Raw genomic sequence first — 17008 nt, forward strand, 5'->3', positions numbered from 1 at the left:
TGGCTCTAGTAGTTTGAATTGATTTGGTTGTTTAATGTCAACAGTGCGTTGTTAACTAGGTTGCGGAGCAGTTTTGGAAAAAATGTCTCTTAACAGAATGAAGTTCATGCACTAGCTGTGACCTGGCCACTATTATCAAGGCGAGTGATCCTAAGAAAACGTAATGTATAGCTCCATACAACTGTTACTTCTCGAATCTTAACAGCAACTTTGATTAAATTGTATCATTCTAAAATGTTTGAAGGCAATGAATGTACAGACGTTAATTAACTTCCGTGAGAAAAATAAAAATGTAATATTGATGAAAATACATTGTTAGTTATCCAGATAAACGCAGTGATAACAGTGATATCTAATTTCTACCCAGGAAGCAGTTTTACAGGAAACTGTTACTGATCGTGCATCTGCATTTACATGGATACTCTCCAAATCAAATTTAAGTGCCTGGGAGAAGGTTCATCGAACCACCTTCACAATTCTCTATTATTCCAATCCCGTATAGCGCACGGAAAGAACGAACACCTATGTCTTTCCGTACGAGCTCTGATTTTCATTATTTTACCGTGGTGATCGGTGGTGATCGTGTCTCCATATGTAGGTCGATGTCGACAAAGTATTTTCGCATTCGGATGAGAATGTCGGTGATTGGAATTTCGTGACAAGATTCCGTCGCAACGAGAAACGCCTTTCTTTCAATGATGTCCATTCCAAACCATGTATGATTTCAGGAACACTCTCTCCCATATATCACGATAATACAACCGTGCTGTCCTTCTTTGAACTTTTTTGATGTACTCCATCAGTCCAATCTGGTAAGTATCCCACACCGTGAAACGGTATTCTAAAATAGGACGGACAAGCGTAGTGTAGGCAGTCTCCTAATTAGATCCGTTACATTTTCCAAGTGTCATGCCAGTAAAACGCAGTCTTTGAATAGCCTTCCCCACAACATTTTCTTTGTGTTCCTTCCAACTTAAGTTGTTCGTGTTTGTAATTCCTACATATTTACTTGAATTTACTGCCTTTGTATTTGACTGATTTATTGTGTAACCGAAGTTTAACGGATTCCTTTTAGCACTCATGTGGATGACCTCACGCTTTTCGTTATTCGGAGTCAACTGCCAATTTTTGCACCACTCAGATATCTTTTCTAAATCGTTTTGCAGTTTGTTTTGATCTTCTGATGACGTTATTAGTCGATAAACGACAGCGCCAACAACGTAAGACCGCTGTTCAGATTGTCTCCCAAATCGTTCATATAGATAAGGAACAGCAGAGGGCCTCTAACACTACCTTGGGGAACGCCATTTCTGTTTTACTCCACGACTTTCCGTCAATTACTACGAACTCTGACCTCTCTGACAGTAAGTCACAAATCCACTCTCATAACTGAGACGATAATTGATAAGTACGCAAAAACAAAACAAAAAAACAAAAAAAATGTAAATGAGCGTATGGCATTGTTGGCAGGGAGTCACCATTCGGGGGAGTTCGGCCGCCGTATTGCAAGTCTTTTTAGTTGACGCCACATCGGCAACTTGCGAGTCAATGATGATGAAAATGATGAAAGACTCACAACACCCAGTCCCCTGCCGGGATTCGAACCAGGGCCCCCTGCGTGGCAGCCAGTAACGCTACCGTTACGTTGCGGACCATAAGTGCGCAATTTCATTATAAATCGCTTGTGTGGTAAACGGTCAAAAGCCTTCTGGAAATCCAGAAATACGGAATCGATCTGCAATCCCTTGTCAATAGCACTCAACACTTCATGCGAATAAAAATCTAGTTATGTTTCAAAAGGGCGATGTTTTCTAAACCCATCTTGACTGTGTGTCAATTGACCGTTTCCTTCTAGGTAATTCAAAATGTTCGAACACAATATATGTTCCAGAATCTTGCTGCATATCGACGTTAATGATATGGGCAGTCGAAAATATTGAAAAGACCGCACCTCACGGTGCGTATCACAACTAACATGCATAATTCGGCTAGATGAACATTCGAAAAATGTTCTCTATTTTAGATAACACTTTATGTATCAACTGATTCACTATTTCTGCCTACAATATGATATGACACGGAAGTTTGTAGGACGTACCATCAATAATTCTCAGCCAAACAATACACGGACGGTAAACTATATGCCTCATAATGTAAGTAAATAGAAACGACTTCATAGTGTGTATGAATATACGACGCTGTCAAATGTTTGTTACTTCTTACGTTTCATGTCACGAGCGTGTGGCGTAGAATTGGAGGAAGAAACAGTCTTCTTTTCAGGAAAGCCGTCATGAAGCAAATCTACCTATCCAGCATTAATAACGATGAGAAAAGAAAATATTGTACTTTGAACTGTAAAATTAAACGATATGTCCACTTTTAACTTTAGCCACGATTAGCTGGAAGCAACAGATGCATTTCATTAATGTCTAGGATATGGTGAACCAATTTCAGGAATCGTAGGCTTAGATGAAAATTGTTTTCAAAAATGTTCAAATGTATGTGAAATCTTACGGAACTTAACTGCTCAGATCATCAGTCTCTAAGCTCACACACTAGTTAACCTAAATTATCCTAAGGACAAACACACACACCCAGGCCCGAGGGAGGAGTTGAACCTCCGCCGGCAGCAGCCGCACATTCCAAGACTGCAGCGCCTGAGACCGCTCGGCTAATCCTGCGCGGCTTTTCAAATCAAGTTTAAGCTAAAGCGCCATTTGACATATTTCTCGCAAGACCTAGTACCTAATATTAATATCTTTGGATTATTAAAGTTACACTACTGAGTGTGTTGTGATTTTACACTGAAGAACCAAAGAAACTGGTACATCTGCCTAATATCGTGTAGAGTCCCCGCGAGAATGCAGAAGTGTCGCAACACAACTTGGTATGGATTCGGCTAATGTCTGAAGTAGTTCTGGAGGGAATTAACACCATGAATCCTGCAGGGCTGTCAATAAATCCGTAAGAGTACGAGGCCGTGGAGATCTGTTCTTAACACCACGTTGCAAAGCATCCTAGTTATGCTCAATAATGTTCATGTCCGGAGAATTTGGCAGCCAAAGGCAGTGTTTAAACTCAGAGGAGTGTTCCGTCGCAACTCTGTAGCAATTCTGGACGTGTTGGGTGTTTCACCGTCCTGTTGGAATTGCCGAAGTCCGTCCGAACGCACAATGGACATGAATGGATGCAGGTGATCAGGCAGGATCCTTACGTACGTGTCACCCGTCAGAGTCATATCTCGACGTATCAGAGGTCCCACATCAGTCCAACTGCACTCGCAGCACACCGTTACTGAGCCTCCACCAGCTTGAACGTCCCCTGCTGAGGTAACCGATCTAACAACTGCGCCAGGCACGTGTTGTCTTACACAGGCGTTGCCGACCGTAGCACCGTGTTCTGCCTCTTTACATATATCGGAATTTGAATATGCAAGTCTATATTAGTTTATTTGTCCCTTCAGTGATTTTCGCAATATACGCGTGATAGTCATGGCTGATTTTATTTCAATATTGGATTAATGCGATGTGAATTTAACCGTGAAACACCAGTTAAGTAACAGTTCCAAAATAACAACATAAATGTTATCTTTGGGAATAAAGCGAAGCTTAAACAAGCAGCAATAAAAATACTGTCGGACGCTATAGATTACAAAAGAAGTGATATTAACGCTATCGTCGTGCCTAGGAAATAAATGTGATAAAATAATATCTTCAGCCTAGAAGTATTTTTTATGATTAAATCCACTGGTTTAATTGGGTCTACATGTTATGAGTTTGTTCCCGACTGAATATTGACGGACTACAGAGAGTAAACTGCGTCGAGTTCGCACAATGCGAACTTCTGTGAGATGCTGTAAAACGAAAAGGCAAGATGGTGGTAAGGCAAACATCGATCCAAATATCGAAAATTACAGCTGCTACTAATGATCAAAAATTTAAGGCCACGACAATCGACAATCAAATTAAAACAGACGACTTAATTAATTATATCTTCGCAATCATACAGTTAAGTGTGTCTGTTGTACGAGTTAAGCATTGCAGCAATAACAGCTCTTAAGTGAAAGAGTAGCTCATCCCTATATCTTGTATGAAGTCCAAAAGGCCACTATAATTACAATATACTGATTTTCATAGATAACAAGAGAGGGCGTTACGTAATATGGAAGTAAATGGAAGAGGTACACTTTACGTGCAGTACTTTGACGTGGGTTACCACTACCAATGCTCTTCTTCTTCTTCTTCTTCTTCTTCTTCTTGAGCAAGTGCTTCGACCTCCAAGACCACTGATCTGCTATTTTTGTGCATGGCGTTTCTAAACAGTGATTCTGTGCTCACTACACTTACGTTCTTTGGCTATGATAATCTTCTATCTCCTTCCCGTGAAGTATTACTTGCAACAAGCTTTATTCATTTATGCGCTTTATATGGCCAAGATTTTCGAGTTTTCTGCTGTTGGTAGTGATGAGAATTTCTAAATCTTTGTTCGTAGGCTGCAGTACTCTCAAATTTGTAACTTTATCTGTCCATGGTATCCTTTATGTCCTTTTCTATGCCCATGTGTCCATCTCTCAATTCCATAGAGTAAGATACTGAATCCGGTCTTGATGGCCAAGCGGTTCTAGGCGCTTCAATCCGGAACCGCGCGACTGCTACGGTCGCAAGTTCGAATCCTGCCTAGGGCATGGATGTGTATGATGTCCATAGATTAGTTAGGTTTAAGTAGTTCTAAGTTCTAGGGGATTGATGACCTCAGATGTTAAGTCCCATAGTGCTCAGAGACATTTGAACAATTTTTTAGGATACTGAACAAGTACTACCGAAGAAATCAAGCGCAAGGAATAATACGTATGTCAGGACTAGTCAGAACTTTCTTCCTTTTCTGGAAAGAACTTCTGGCATGTCCAAATCTGCAGCGAATTTATTGAGAGAAGTCCCTGTTATTGTTGACTTGTGACTCCACATATTTATGTGATGAAACCTTTCCATTTTCTTGCTCTGTGCAAGAGTACCTTGAATTTCATATCGTTTTCTGCTAACAGCCATCCATTTTGTCTTCTTGGCGTTTAATATCAGCCTCATGGTGCTGCTCTTTCCTGTAAGAGAGTTCAGTAGTTCTCATAGATCTTCTAGCTCTATTTCAGATAATACAGTTCCATCAGCGTATCTCATGTTGCAGGTGATCATGAGCCACTGGTCATCCATACTTTCCATCAAGAGCAGATAGGAAAATCCTTTCGGAATCGGTATCGAAAAGTAATGGAGAGAATATACGGTCTTGGCGAATACGTTTCATACTCAGTACTTCTTCTGACAGCTGACAATCTACAAGCGCACCAGTACTTACGTTGTAGATGATCATGAGCCACTGCTCATCATACTTACCATCAAGAGCACACAGGAAAATTCTTTCGGAATCGGTATTGAAAAGTAATGGACAGAATATACGGTCTTGGCGAATACGTTGCATACTCAGTACTTCTTCTGACAGCTGACAATCTACAAGCGCAGCAGCACTTTGGTTCCAGTAGAGATTTCCAGTCAGTTGGATGCTACAAATATTCAGCCCAAACTAACATACAACTAAAACATACAAACTAAAACATAGATCAGGCTGTCATGCCGGACGCTGTCAAAAGATTTTTCATAATCTACGAAACAAGCATGAAGGTCCACATCAACATCACAACATCACTGAATCAAAACCTAAAGACTAATTAAATTCTTCCTAATCCCAAAACCAGTCCTGAATACGAACAAAGAGCCTCCAATGCTCTCCTCACATTTACGATGTATTCTCAAGTGCAGTATTTGAAAGAATAACTTGAGGGCATGACTTATTAAACCATTCTGTACTCACTCGAATACTTTCTTTGGAGTCGATCGTAGGGTATCATTCCGGTTCCACAGTTTCGAACAAACCAACGGCAAGGAAGGAGATCGTTGTCTTTGAACAGCTGTAGTTCTTCGCCGTGAGGTTTTAGGCGTTACAGTCTGGAACCGAGCGACCGCTACGGTCGCAGGTTCGAATCCTGCCTCGAACATGGACGTGTGTGATGTCCTTCGGTTAGTTAGGTTTAATTAGTTCTAAGTTCTAGGCAACTGCTGAGTTGAGAAGTTAAGTCGCATAGTGCTCAGAGCCATTTGAACCATTTTTTGTAGTTCTTCAATATGCATTTCGTCAGGTTCTGAAGAGTTCCCTCTCTTTGGTATTGTTATGGCAAGGAGAAAATCTGAAACCACAAACTAAAAACTATTTATTTCTAGCGGAAATAACAGTGCACATTGTGGCACCATATCTTATTCGGTTGTGTCAAAAATATAAAAATAAAAGAACACCGCATCTAACAGTTGAGTGCTTATTCACATTGTGCAACAGTTTCCATTACTAAATTATGAAAAATACCTGCATCTTGCTGCCACATCTTCGTATGCTGTGTGTGTTATCCAGTCACGTATTTCTTCAGGTTCGCAACCTGTTGAAACTCTGAGGTTACCGAACCTGACTGGTCCAACAATTCGTACTTACTGAGTTACAAATCATCCATGGATAACGGAAGAAGGATTGATGCTTTTTTATGAATAAGGTCGGGAGACATGTAAAATGACTGAGAAATTCTGGACAATCTCTGTCTGGATAGCCAGACTAATATTAGATCGTCGCTCCTTCCACAAAACAGTCCACCTTCTTTCTTAACCATATGACTACCTCTAGCGAATGCCATTTCAAAATTATTTATTTGTTTCAGATGCCTAAAAGATCAAGTGTCTCTTACACACTCCACATTCATTTGGCTTTGTGACAGTTCCATATCGCCGTTTAACTTTTATTCCCATTGTGATGAACTTAACTGCATGTATGGGGAGCTCTTCAGCTTTGCTCTTCAACTTCTATACCTTTTGATTCATGTTTAGGCCTATTAATGAAGCATTAGGTACCGGGGGAAGGGGCATTCAATAGGTAATGCTACAAATTCTCTTCCTCTGTCAATTTCGGTTTAAAAAATGAGGAATTTATTGAGGAAGATCGTGGAATGTTCCTACATCGGCCCCTATACTTTCATGAAGTTTTGATAGGTAGCAGCGCTATACTTAGCCTTCAAAACGGCGCCTTTCCAAGCAGAGGGCAGTCATTGAGCTTCTTTTAGTGGAAAAGCAGAGCATCGTAGATATCACCAGGTGCTTGCAGAATATCTACGAAGACATGGCACTGAACAAAACCACGCTGAGTCATTGGGCGAGGCGTCTGTCATCACTTCAAGAAAGTCGAAAAAATTAAGCTGTTTTCCGTATGCTGGACAGCCACACCAGCCGTGACTCGGCAGCGTTAGAATGTACGCACACAAAGATGTGTGACCGCTGTGTTCCTCAAAGACTAACAGAAGACCATAAACAGAAACGATGGGCCATCTGTGCGGAATTGCTTGCGCGTTACGAGGCTGATCGTGACAATTTTTCGTCTAACATCCACATAGGCGGGAAAACATGGGTTCATCATCTCGAACCAGAAACAAAACGGTGGTACATGGAGGACGCCAAACCACCTCTCCTCCGAAGAAAAAGTTCAAAGTCAGACGCCCTTAGACGGAACAGTCCTAGCTGTCGTCTTCTGGGACTCTGAAGGGGGTACCCTCCATTATGATGCAACGATCAACCCTGAAGGATATTACGCTACCCTCAGGAATATGAAGAAACGGATTCAGCGTGTTCGTCACCACAAAAATGCAAATGATCTTCTCCTTCTGAGTGACAACGTAAGCCCTCACACGAGTCTGCGCACCCGAGAGGAGCTCATAAAACTTCGTTTGACTGTTCTTCCACATCCACCCTTCATGCTGCATCTCACACTTTCCGATTTCTATCTGTTGGTTCAATGAAGAATGATCTCCGTGGGAAGCAATACCCGGATGGTGAGGAGGTTATTGACACAGAAAGACTTTGAGTCCCACGTCGAGTACTACAGTGGTGCTATGCAGGCATACAGGCACTCCCATTAAGTTGACGTAATGCCGTCGCAGTGAACGTAGGTTATTGCTCGTAGATTATTAAGGGAATTATATGGTGTGTTGGGATCATGAATAAAGCAAACATACTTTCTAAAATAAAAAAAATAGAAAAAACGTGTTCCGTTGCCTATTGAACGCCCGTCGTAGAAGACCTTAGTCCAGTTTGTATTTCCTATCAATTTTATTTCGTAACCACACGAAGTCATGTAATAGACAATGCTATCATCACTGCAGTGACAAATTTATTACCGTTTCACGTAACTTCCCAGATTCTCGGACCGTTCTATTATCATAACACTGAAATAAATGCAATTCCTTCAATGTACGATGACCTCAGCTAGGCGCTAAAGTTGGGTGCATTCAGTATCGTTCCTTTCGTTTCACAAAAAACTCTATCAGCTCACCGGAGAAATACTAATCACTCCCTTAAAGTATTGGAGTGTTGTAAAACTGGCACCATGCGCTCATATCGTCGGTTGACAACAACATCTTAACTACCATTTTAGCGGAAAATGGAGTTACGATGTTTTCTCATCGCCCAACCTCTTTTAAAGCTAGTGCAGAAAGACTGTGTGTGTAGTCCTCCCTTGTATATCTTGCGAAGGTGAAAGACCAAACACTAACTACAAATTATATCAGATTTCCGTGCTGTATCATCATAAGGACTTTACTCTAGCATCGACACTGCCCGAGGCTTGCGTTATCTAATATAGCACTTTTACGGTTTAGTTTCACTGAACTTTCAGTCCAATTTTCGATTTAAGAATCACAGTTAAGATATTTAGATCGATTACAGTGTTTCAACTACTATACTAATTGATGAAGTTCGTGATATGTGAAGCAGTCTTTCCGATGTACTGATAAGTAGTGTGTGGCTATCCTACCGTTGCAGAACATACACTGCCCTCGGTGGTGAGTGATCACATTCACGCATTCCTATTAGGAATTATGTCCCATCTGTTGTAATGTCAAGGGGACATTCATAAATCGCTGTGATTTCTGTGTAGTTACTGTCTTTAAATAAACGTGTTGTTTCTGTTGATTTAGTTGGATTTTTTATTTCAATTGCCTTCTAGCTATTACTGCAGCAGGTCTTTCTATGTAAAGTCCAAGTTTCATCGAGCTATGTTACATGCCAGAACCACACTATACCAAAGCTATTTCCGTCCTTAAGTTGTGAACATAGATAAGTGAAAAGGAACTTGTTTCACTTGGCATGAGGGCATAGGACGTACAGGAAGCATAGAAATATTATTCGCCCAATCCAAGCTGACACACAGCGCGGCCGCTGATTGGGACCACTGTAAGTTGCTTTCACGTTCGCTCCAACCTGTTACCGCGCCGCGTGTCAGGTGGAGTTGGCCGATTAATGTCTAGCTGTATTCATACTCAGCGCTGTCGAATATTTTGCTTCTATTTTGATAACTGTGGTGGCCAAAATAGAAGCAGATTTGTCTTTCTCATGTAACTCTTCAACGTAGCAAATCAACCATTTGATTGAACACCCGTAAATACGCATACGTAACATTCTACTGATGCTTAAAAATGGTCTCAGAATTTATGTACCAGCTCCGTGGTATATACTATCTGTCACAGGAAAACAAGATGGGAAATGGCACGAACTGTTTGAGATGTCGCAGATTATTTTCTTTCATTTCAAAGAGGCATCTTCCAACGTTAGAAACTGGACTCCGGAGAAGGAATAAAACGCTCGGAAGTGAAAGTTTTGGTGGTGAAGAAAGAGACATAATGGACATAACGCTTTTAAATACCAATATGGTACAGAATACGAAGCACTAGATTTAGTGCATAACTTTTGAGGAAAGAGGCCACGTACAGAACATGGAGCCTCATTGCCGCTCGCATGTTCATCGCCACCGCCGATTTCAGACTAGAAGTATTCAGATTTTGTAATGTTTTCCGATAAACGGTTATATCAGCTACTTACCATAACATTTACAGTAACTTGAAACATGATGAATCTCCTGTTGAACATGAATGTTCAACATGTATTAATTATTTTTATGACTGTACCGTTATCAGTTTAATTTCTCCTTGTTTACTTAGTACCAATGAAGTGTTTTACTTTGCTTATGAACATTTCCAGTCACTTAAATCCATTATTGTAATGCCGCTCTGTGGGTTTCATTGCTAATACCATGAATAAAGCACAATGCAGATTTTCGTATTTGTTCCTATCACGGATACCATGTAAACTGGGAGCAATAGAACCTTAAGTGCTGTTTATTTTGATTACTACTAAAGTAAGTGTCCATGTCCACTGTCAAAAGCTCCCGTACACGTAATCAAGTAAATTCCGATGCTATAAATGCACATTCTGAGTAAACGACAACACTGTGAACTTCAGTGGTGTTTCCTGGCAAACAATGAAACTTTAAGTTTGTTAGATTATAAAGTTTAATAAATGTTGCTTAAAATAGTATTATTCTGAATCGGAGACGCAACCCATCACCACTGACGAGGTTATGGTAGAAAGTTGTGTGTGTCTACAAGTCAAGTGTAAATTGAATTTATTCGAGGCAACATACCACCGTTAATTACAGCTCTTAATCGTCAACTGCGAAGTACACCTATATGACATTCATTTGTTCAAATTTCATAGACAACACGAATAATAAATTGACTCTACACATGGACCATATGAGAATGTGACAGTGACACAGTTTCGATGAGCTTATTGCTATTCCATGAAAGGAGTTGTGCGATTTGTTGGTGTAAATGGTGCCGCACTCGCATCCACGTTTATCGGCTTAAGAACTATGTTCGAGGATTGTAACTGACAGGGACCGGCAAGGAGTGGCATTCCTACCAACCCGAAAAGAAATCTTGCTGTCATTTAATGAAGTTCCATCTTAGTGAGTTTGAGAGCGAACAATGCGAAGGGATATGCATGCAGCGGACATTTGGAGTCGACTACTTCATGAAAGGGCATCATCACAGCGACACATTATGATGCATGTCTTTAATAGGCGGACAATACAGATACCGTGTACTTATTCGGAAACAATGTCTTTGAGCCCAAAGCAGTTATAATATCAATTGAAAGTTTCAACTCAGGCTCAATATAAATTTATGATAAAAAGTTTAAAATACCCGAGGCTATTTCGAAACGCATGTAGTAACTTTCGAACAAATTTTAAATATCAAACTGACAGCAATTCAGGCCTAAAAGTAGTATTCAGATAAATCAATCTAACAAAATAACTTTAAATAAACAACAAATAACAGCGAAACCCTTTCATTACAAGTTTTGTACACACCAGTTTCTCATGCTACAATTTAAAATTTGTTCAGTTACTGTACAGGAGTACCGAACAAACAACAAAAGGTAATTACTTAACTCAAAAACAAATCTACGTCCGCTGCAACCCCATTGGATGTGCAGAGTCGTAATCTTGTAATCTTATTTTACTTCTCACGTCAGTCTTGCGTAAATTCCACGAAATATATTTCACACATTATTAAATTGGCGTGATAAGACCTGAAACGTAAATCAGTTACCTCTGGGCCCACACATGCATACGAATAATGGCCTCCCACCAGGCCAAACTCAGTGACAGCCTTGTAACATGATCAGGGAAAACACAAATGATCGGTCACGAAATATTGCAACTAACTGCGTCCCACAAGGGCAGACTCAATTACAATTTTTCAAGACGAAACAACCACAGCACAAAGGTGGGCAAGTACCCGATAATAAAGCTACTCAGCTCCACACGGGAATTATCAAGTACTCGTGTGTCAATTCAACCGGGGAGCAGCGACAGGATAGTAACGGTTGTATAGACCTCCGACTGTGGCCTTAACCGCCGATCTCCTTCACCAGTATTGCCCAACCGAAACGCTCTTTCATGCAAAAGCGGAGCTCCTTTACAAATTACAGCTTCCCAAACAACGGCTCCCAGCTACAACTGGGTCGCGCTGTAACTCCAGGAGCCGCCAAGTCGTTTTCTGGCACATACGTGACTGCTTCCAGCACAGGGCGTCGGTCGCCACTTCCCTCCTACCGCTGCTAACCCAAGACTTCTTCGCTGCCGAGGTCACGCCACCTCGCGGACCACATTCGCAACACAAGCCTCTCTGGCAAAGAGATACTTCACAGCCAGCGATTCCACCAGAGAGGCACAGATTCTGGAAAAAAGCCAAACTTAGCGGAAGGTTTCGAAGCACGGCAAGGGGGTGTTACACGGTATTCGTGAAGCGCCTCTTGGAGATGAGAAAAATTTTGTCCGGTTTAAGTTTTAGTGTGAGCATGTAGCGTATCACATTCACAAGAGAGGCCCACTCCTCTTGTGGCGGAGGAAAAGCGTCTGTCATAAGCAGACGAGCATATGCGAGCGTCAGAGGGGCCAGTGACGAAAACCGTACACATGCGCTATCTCGCGTTATAAAGGGTGTTCGAAAGGGAATATCCAATATTCGCATAGATGGCAAGAACCATCACTGAAGCAAAAAAAGTACAGTAAACATTGGCTTCAAAATGCATATTTTAAGAGTTAAGAGCACTTGTTTAGCATGAAGAGATAGGTAAGCTCTTAAGATACGCACTTTCGAGACCATCTTTACTGGATACTTCTTTCTTAATTTGGTCCATACTACCATCTGTCATAACATAGAAAGTAAAGAGCTTGCAGTAGAAGAGATGTGTTTCATAGTCTCGAAGATCACGAGTTACTCATAGATCTCAAGGTATGCGTTTAGACATTTTTGTTTCGAATGATCGCTCCCATCATATTCCTGAGTACTGCCCATTCCTCCTCCTGCGTTGTGTAACTAAGACGATCGACTCACTGGCCACTGCCAGCGGCGTTAGTGGTTCTTGTTATTGGTTTAACAATGTGACTCTTTGGGTTTAAACTGACACTTTAATAAATATAAACTTTTGTTTGTTTAATTTGCTTATAGATATTGTTATTATCGCGGAAATATCTCTAAGAAAATGAGTTGGGTGAGGGAGAGGACTTCGAGACTATTTGGCTTGCATAAAGTGATAGGGGGTCACCGACTACACAAAGTTAACACTTTGACAAGTATGAAGGACTTCGGAAGACTTGCAGCTTTTCGAGCAGGGTGACTGTCTTAGCTCGATCAAGTGTTAGCTGTGTCTACTGTAACATGGAATCGCAATACGTCTTCTATCAGTGAGCCGCGAATGTTTACAGCGCAACGAATAAAATTCCGGAGACAACATGGGAAGATTGTAAATTACACTGACGGAAGAAAATTACAATCCAAAACAGTAGTTAATGCAAAACAATGAAATTTCGGGAATATATTTGTCTAGGTGACATATTTAAGTGATTAACTTTCTAAGATCACAGGAAGCAAACTTGCGTGCGCAATATTTTCGTGTAACGGAGCTACATTTGTGGGATGGAGTTCCGTACCTGTTCCTCTTTTTCGGTCAGTACAGGGACGTTTAATACTGTTTGCGTCTAGTGATATCCCACATGTGCGCGATTGGAGCAGATCTGGTGATCGAGCAGGCCAAGGCAACACTCTGTAGAGCGTGTTGGGCGCCAACGACTGTACGTGGGCGAGCGTTACCCTGTTGCAAAATATCCCCTGGAATACTATTCATGTATAGCAGTACAACAGGTTGAGTCACTGGATCGACGTACAAATCTGTATTCCGGCTGCATGGGGTAGCCACGAGAGATCTCCTGCTGGCATAGGAAATCGCGCCCAGGCGATAACTCCAGGTGTTCAGCACCCGGACAGGATGGTTGCAGGCCTTCAAATGGTCTCCTTCTAACCAACACACGGCAATGACGGGCAACGAGGCAGAACCAGCTTTCGTCAGATAACACAACAGACTTCACTCTGCCCTCCAGCTCTCGCTTGACACCACTGATGTCGCAAATGATGTGGTTTGAGGTCAGTGGAATGCACGCTGCAGGTTTCTGGCTCGAAGCTGTCCTTGAATTAACCAATTTAGGACAGTTCGTGTTGCACAAGTTGAAGTATGATGCACCTCTCACGATAGCGCCACGTCCCGTTCGGAGTCCGGTATTCTTGCGACTGTATATTCCTGTGACCACTGCTGCCAACCGTGATGAACAGTGCCTACACAACTACCAAGTCTTCCTGCAGTATCGGATAAGGAACCTCCACCTTGTAATAGCCGTGTAACACGATGTCGTTCAAACTTGGTGAGGTGTTGATAATGGGATCTTTGTCGCCTTAAAGACGTTTTTGACTAAGAATAACTCAAGCAAACCTCAGGGCCACTGTTATGCGAAATTTGCACAGACGATATATAGAAGTACACCTACCAACTTTCAGTCATGTCGCAAAACCTGGTGTTGCGATTTTGCTTTCGTCAGAGTGTATGGTGTGGGCGCAGTGACGCGCCACCACCTTTCAGTTACAGGGCCGACCCTACAACCTCCCGTTTATGCAGCAAAACTCCTTTCCGATATACATGTCTGGTGTTGCAGTTATTCTTCCGTCAGTGCACACTTCTATCAACTCGTCAGTGCATATACCTATCAACTTTCGTTCGGCATCTTTCAGTTGCAGGGACGGATCTACTAGCTCCCGTTTATGCCACATAACTGATTTTGGGTTACGGCTATTCTTCCCTCAGCATATGAGCGTCATGCTCTACCAGATTTGCATGTTTGGTGTTGCGACTAGCTCCCGTAAATGCCAAACAACTGACTTTTTGGTGTTGCTGCTATTCTTCCCTCAGCATAAGAGCGTCATTGTCTACCTGGTTTGCATTTTAGGATTTGCAACTGCTCCTCTCGCAATGATGACGCGGCGACCATAATGTATTTTACATAACGGTCAATCTTTCCACTCAGCATAAGAGCGTCATTGTCTACCTGGTTTGCATTCTAGGATCTTTCAGTTGCAGGGACGGATCTACTAGCTCCCGTTTATGCCACATAACTGATTTTGGGTTACGGCTATTCTTCCCTCAGCATATGAGCGTCATGCTCTACCAGATTTGCATGTTTGGTGTTGCGACTAGCTCCCGTTAATGCCAAACAACTGACTTTTTGGTGTTGCTGCTATTCTTCCCTCAGCATAAGAGCGTCATTGTCTACCTGGTTTGCATTTTAGGATTTGCAACTGCTCCTCTCGCAATGATGACGCGGCGACCATAATATATTTTACATAACGGTCAATCTTTCCACTCAGCATAAGAGCGTCATTGTCTACCTGGTTTGCATTTTAGGATTTGCAACTGCTCCTCTCGCAATGATGACGCGGCGACCATAATATATTTCACATAACGGTCAATCTTTTCATGTAAGGCTGCGACAATATGTCTGCGCTCAAGTTACATAATGGAAAATGTCTGATTTACGACTGTGAGAGAAACTCTGCGCTCTGTGGCGCGCAGTACTTCTCTCTGCATTTCGCATGGCAAATAAGCTTTGCAGAAAACGAAATAACTCATTCTGTTGTTAATCATCTGACTAGTGAACTCCGTATGACGCTAATGGAGCCTATTGTTGGAAGTCAGCAGTTTTGTGAATTTTTGAAATTCTATAAGTTAATGAATGGACAAAATCGAAATAAGTTAAATACGAACGGTAATAAGAGTGTGATTTGAAAACGTAATCACTACATTATTTCAAGTGATACTGGGTGTATGAATCCCGACGTGTTACCGATCGGAATAGACGTTCGGATGGTCATTGGTGGAAACTCCACGAGCCCGGGCATTGTCAGAACTTTGTGGGGAGAAAGTTTGTTCACAACAAAAGTGTTTCCTTGTTTTTGAGGTTATCCTTAGGACGGATAATACCACCATATTCCAATCTCAAGTGGTGCCATTCCATAGATAACTCCCGAACGTTCTATTACGAGGAATCTAATTTCTTGTGGAGGTACAGTCTACGGGAAACTTAGCAGCAGGACATCGGACACCACCAATATTATTTTGACAAGATCCGGAGAGCAATTACTACAAGAAATGCTAGTTAATAAGCATATTGACACTTACACGGAAATTACCTGAACACTTAGGAATTTACCTTTGATGTTGCTTGCAAATTCCTGGTAACATTAAACAAAAAATTTCAGTCAAATTCAAAGAACAAATTAAGTAAACAAATCAATACAAACCTTTTTCTATATCACAGAGGTGAAGGTACTTTGCATTGCCGAAAGAGTTGCTAAGACGTTTTACGACGTGAAATGACTTTGGAGGTCCATATTTTGGTAGTTCGCATGATGAATTAATAGCTTAATGAACAACACCGGACCAGACAAGACTGTCACTACGAGCGCTTAGAGGCGTAATTATGATGTACGCAATGGAAGCTCATGTGAACTGATATTTATAATTGCTAGAAGTGTCCACTGGCGGCTGCTGTGTAAGAGCACAAGAACACGTGAACACCCTAACTTGCGACACCTTGAGGATTAATTTATTTATTTATTTATTTTTTTTTTTTTTTTTGAACGCTGTTAAACGTAACATAGATGCTCCAATCAGGAAGATACTGCGCTATTTCTCCTCTAGAAGCCGTGAAACACACTTTCAGTTCTGCACGTTTTAACGAGCTTTTGCGCATGCGCAATTCGCATGACGCAATTCCTTTACATTCGGACTTGGTGAACAACGTGCACGGATCAACTATAAGTTTGTGTCAGTGTCACCGAGTGATAGTACACGGCGACGGACTTTTATCCACGTTCGCTAGGCTTAAATACTACCCCTCATTGTCAGATATGCTAATTCACTCGCTATATACTGTATTAAAATTATATCAGATGTTAGTATATGTTAGAGTTGTACTGATAGTAAACTTATTTTTTGGGTTTCTGAATGAGTTATAGTATATTAAGTTATGAATTTTATCATATAATTTTATCGTACTTTATCATATAATCCATTTGAGGGGCTGAGAATCATAGGAGCCTAAAGTACGTCACTGTTGATTGTGAGACTGTAGCATTTATTCATGCTTCTGAAATCTGTAGATCTTATGGTGAGTCAGGTTTATCTGTGCTGTAGCCCCA

The sequence above is a fragment of the Schistocerca serialis genome, chromosome 4 (genome assembly GCF_023864345.2).
Source record: "Schistocerca serialis cubense isolate TAMUIC-IGC-003099 chromosome 4, iqSchSeri2.2, whole genome shotgun sequence".
Taxonomy (NCBI): domain Eukaryota; kingdom Metazoa; phylum Arthropoda; class Insecta; order Orthoptera; family Acrididae; genus Schistocerca; species Schistocerca serialis.